We start from the raw sequence: 5,498 nt of genomic DNA, 5'->3' as shown, positions 1-5,498 counted from the left end.
GGGCTGGCGGGGCCCGCCGCTTAGCTACGTCTCGCGAGCTGCACTGGACCACTTTTAACGTAGAACTCATGGATCCCGCTAAATGGACGAAAAAATACAGTAACGGAGTGGTCTGTGTTGGAAGGGACCTTAAAGCTCATCCAGTTTTACACTCCCCGCCCCCTCCAAGCCCCGTCCAACCTGGCCTTGGACACTGCCAGGGATCCAGGGGCAGCCCCAGCTGCTCTGGGCGCCGTGTTCTAGGGCCGCACACCCTGACAGGGAAGAAGTCTTTCCCCAGATCCCATCTCACCCTGTTCCTCTACTAATTTGCATCCGTTCCCCCTCGTCCTTTCACTCCATGCTCTTTTTTTAAAAGGGTTCCTCTCCATCATGATGGATGGTGATGATTTCTACGTGATTTATTTATATGGTATCACTACCTTTAATGACTATATTGCGGCGTATTTAAAGAAACTTTGGCAATGTGAAGGGAAAGAAAGACCCCTAGCAGTGGTCGCATTTGCCAAAGGAAAAACAAAGTTACTTACAAAATCGGGGGTCTCTAGCTGTTTTCTTACATGGAGTATTTTAAAAACAAACTCTTATTTTAGGAAAAGGAGTTTGATGCTGCCATCTCAGTGTTGCAAGGATGCAATTTGTTTTTATAGCCTTTCTACATATTTACGTACTGTCAAAGAATAGAAAACCAGGATTTTTGTGCTCGCCAAAGTAATGCTTTAATAAAAACAGGTTAAAATGCCTTTGAGAAGTGAGGCTTAATTACATTAGTTGATGGTCCTTGACCATTAGTAGGTGAAGTAGAACCCTAGGACACCTTGTGTCATTACTTGTGGATCTAGTTGTGATTTCTTTAGCTAGTTGTTTTTCAGATTTTTTTCCCTTTGTTTAGATAGACTTTTTATTTTTACTTGTCAGAGTTTGCAGTACGTTTTTTTTTTTTCCTCATTTGCTGATTCTGAAAATCTACTGAAAGATGCTTCCCTATTCTTGGTAACTTCCATTGCTATTCAGGCAACCAGGTCTCTTCTCCCCCTGTTCTCCTTTTCTCAAGCATTTTCTAATTGGAATTAATATGACAATAGTGCTCTGCAATCTGCTTTATCATCTTTATAACAAATGTTCTCATTTTAATGTGGCTCTTCTCGCCCTGTAGTGGGTTTTATGGTGTTGCTGCAGAGGAGATGCTGAATAGAGGCATAAAGATTCCTGTTATACATCTGCATTAGCAATAGCAATTTAATCCTTGGTGCTCTGCAGATGTTTTTTCTGTAGACAGAAGCAGGGATCTCTAGGTAAATATGATAGAGAGTGGTAGAAACCTGGAGTTGTTTTACAGCTGGAGAAATACAGCTGAACAGTAAAACCTGTTCTCCTTCAAGGCATAAACTGATACCAAGTAAGTTGCTCGCCAGCCTCAGAAAGCCATGCAGGAGGAGTTTAGAGTAACAGATTCCAATGGGATTGACTGGCATTTTGGTGAAGGAATGAAAGATAGTATTTTTCAAAGTGCTAGAAATAGGATGTACCTTAATTATGATGAGGATAATCAGGTAACAGAGCAGATTTTCACAGGAGATGCCAAGTGCTCCACTGTGTGTCTTTATAAAAAGGCTATCTAACCCACACACAAGCGGTGGGAATGACAGAATTAATTACTGGGTGAAATTCCCTGGCTTGTGTCATGCATGGGGTCACAAAGGGTGATTATAGTGGTACCTTCCAGCTTTTAAATCTATGAATCTTTGAATCTAGGCTGCTAGTTCACATGCATCTTTTTATATCTACCTTTTTTTCTTCCTTTAAAAAAACCTTACCTTTTGCCAGGTTATCTCTTTCATCTTCAGTAATACATTACATTTTGCTGCTGTGAATATGTCTCAGTGATGAATTCTTTCAGGTACTGCTTTCTTACTCACTTTTCCCTGCAAAGAATGTTTCTCTCCTTGAGCTAGATGCCAAAAAATGCAAATAAGAAAAACCACGGGTAGCTAAGGAAAGTAATGCACAGGATCTGTCTTTTGTGATCTTGATGGAAGAAAGAAGCATAGAAAGGTTAGGGTGTGTTTTACAAAATACACAGGGCCCTACTTTGGGGCTTGAAACTGCCAATCACTGAGATACAGTGAGAGAACCAAGATAAAAGTCATACTGGCTTTTTGAATCCTCTTTTATGAGTAAGTGAACAGCTGTTTTTAAATGCTGGAATTACGTATAATCAAGTTCAGATGTGTGTACTTCATGAAAGCTTTTTAATAGCATAAACTCCCTAAATTGTTTTGCTACTGTCATGGACAGAACGCTCAGGAGACAAAATGATCATCATAGATGACACAAAACCATTGTTTTTCTGTAGAAATTATCCTCTATTTCTGTTGACATGATAAATTTTTTTGTCTAGCATTCATCTTAGGAATTAACCTCCCTTCAGGCATAAGGTCAGGTATTAACCACAAGATTAAGAAATTGTTAAGTGCTAAGTAGTAAAAGAGAAAGGGTGAGTAGAAGCTGCGAGACATTTTATAATGGATATTTAATGACACGTTTTTTGGCAAACATATGGGTTAACAAAAATTTCTCTGATAGAATAATTCATCAGTCAGTCTAATTTCACAACTGTAGAAGTATGCCTTTCATAAGAATGATTACTTTGCCTTATTTGTGATAATGGCTTTCTCCCACAAAGTAGGTATTCTGAAATATAAAAGCATGCTACAGATGTAAAATAAGCAGTTAATAGTATTAAAAATAACGTGTGGATTTTCTAGAAGAGGTGTTGGTATGTGAAGCATTTGTATTTAGCACAAATACACCTTGAAAACCTTGAAATGAAATACAGATAATGTTAGTTTAAAAGAGTTACTAGTCACCGAAGATACTTACCTTGGTTCCAGAGAGCCCACCTAAGTCTCAGGAAAGTGGAGTAGTAAAAGGAATTGTCCTTTGGAAGCAGTTACAGAGTTGCTGCAGACATTGATAGCCATAGGATGGCCGTGGGAGAAGGTTGTTAGGAGAAGTAGCATCTTTTATTCTCCCATGATAGTTGTTAAAACCAGTCAAGCTTCCAAATGTGCAAGCCTTCCTTAAGGTGTGAAACTGAGTTACTTCCAAAGGTAAACATGCACTGAAAATAATTTTTCAGGATGCAGCTCAAGGGACACTTTCTTCCCTCAGCTGTTCTTTGGAGTGGATAATTTCACAGATCTAGTTCAGGGTGTAGTGGCAGAAAGTCTTAACTGGCCCACAGAAAGGTGTGAAACAGTTGTAGCATTAAGAAGGAATTTTAATAGAATTAGTGCTTTTCTTGGCAGCAACATCAGTTATATTGGCAGAAAGATCTTGTCCAACTATTGCTTTACTGCTGAATACATATGTATTGTTTGTTATTAGGGCATGAGAAAATTATTACATGAGAGAAATCAAATTCTTTCCCAAGCTCCAGACTGCTAATGCCTAATGCATTTATTAATGGTATTAATGGATCATCCTTGATGATATTGAAGATAAGGGGGTAGGTATTAAAATATTACGCACTTAAAAAGATTTCAGTGTATCATGGTATGTTATAAACAAGAGGATAAAGTAGATGGAAGTTTCTTTTTGTACTGTAATACCTTTATGTGCAAACATCTTCCTGACAATCTACTGTTGTCATTTTGTCAGCCACCACTCCACAATTTGTCTTTAAGACTGTGTAATTACCATTTTTAACCTTTTACCGTTAACATGCTAACATGAGAGTTAACATATGCAGCTCAAGTTACTGTTCTCCAGCTGAATTAAAATACTGTGATGTTTGCACCTGTTTGAAACCCAAGAGTGGACCTGTGCATCCAGATTTGGCCTGGTAGCTCTGGTTGTATCATTTGGTTTGCTATTAGGATTGCAGGGGGAAGTAATACAGTACTTGTGGAATTCATACTTCTAAGTCATCGTGAATATAAAAGTGCTGCAGGAACTTTTCTGCTGTGACTCTGCTTATTAGTGTCATTTTTTAGTGAAAAACACGGGTAGTATGAAGAGTTGAGGACGGATTTATAGATTGTTATGCATGAAAGCAGCTGTAGCTGGATGTGCATAGTGACAAAATTACAGTTTTGGCAATGTACCTATATAAATTTATTTTCACATTATGTGAAATAACTCAAAAAATACCCTTCATGTAAATGATTCCTTATGAAAGCAGAGTCTCGTTTGTACTATCTGTATTTCAGCAGCTGAAATAAGTGTCTAACAATAATATTTTACCCTGAAAGAATTACTTTTTTTCATTAAACTTTTGCAGCATTAATTAAATCTCCCTAAAGTCTGTTTAAAATATGTAAGGGAAGGTTGGTTACACAGAACCTGCTCTGGAGGCTCCATGAGAATACAGCACTTGCACAGTGAGTAAGAGCCACTTTGCATTATTTATTTTTTCTTCATGTCTTTCTCTAAAATGGAGTGTGTAAAGCTCTGTATTTTTATCATAGACACCAAGACAGTTGGTTTGCAGTTACAGCAAGCAGCATTATAATTACTTGCATTTTCAACTATCTCACTGTAACAGCCATTGCTTGGTTGCTAAAGCTTGTGCTTGAAGGAGCTCTTTGAGTGTAGGAATATCTTAGGAGCCTTGAAATCACAGTTTTTCCTTGCAGGTGCAATACTCAATTTACTTGGTGGTAAAACCAAAAAATACCCTAAATTTTTCGGCCCTATTTGTGCTTATTTTTTCTATAGTTTAAAATGGGATTTTTTTTTTTAAGTCTTCTGATTGGTTTCTCCACCAAGAGGACAGGATGTGGTTGAGAATATGCGAGGGAGTAAAAAAAGAGCCCTCAAAACACAGTTATGCTAATATACATATGATATATATGATTCACATACTTGTCACATATTGTTTTATGGCTGTTTCCCTCTTTATAATTCTTCAGTCATGCACAAGCCTTTTTAATGTATTTGTATTCCTATATTTATTTGTAAAATTTTGCACTGATGCCTTGTTTCCAGCTGTTCACAGCTATACACACTGTTACCCTGACTGAGGTAAGTGAAAGACTTGCATGTGTCTTAGTTTAAAAAAACCTTACAATTGAGCATTTTTGTTCTCCCTTAATCTTGGAAAGAAGTGCTGATAGGTAGAGCTCCATTTAATAACAGCAGTGTTGTCAACTGGGTATTAGTTGTTTACAAAGCCATGACAGATATTGTGAACATTTCCTAAAGAAATGCATTCTTTACAGTAGGCTAAAATTTGTGATATGTTGGGCTAACCCATAAATGCAGCTGAGTTTTGAAGGAGGTATTTAACCTATCCAGTTTGGGTTTTTTTTTTTTTTACAAGTTAAAAAGACCAAATCACTCTCAAATTACCAAGTCGGCAATTAATTGGAAAGGGCTTGTTTGTGTAGACAAGGTGTACTGCTGTATATGTGGTAGAGTGATGTGCTAAGCTATCAAGTTTCTATAATTTCCATGAAAAGGGGTGACCAAGCACAAAACCCAAAAATTGAGAA

This window comes from Corvus brachyrhynchos, unplaced genomic scaffold (assembly GCF_000691975.1).
Source record: "Corvus brachyrhynchos isolate BGI_N302 unplaced genomic scaffold, ASM69197v1 scaffold1311, whole genome shotgun sequence".
Lineage (NCBI taxonomy): Eukaryota > Metazoa > Chordata > Aves > Passeriformes > Corvidae > Corvus > Corvus brachyrhynchos.
The sequence above is the reverse complement of the archived record's forward strand: the minus strand, read 5'-3'. Positions refer to the sequence as shown.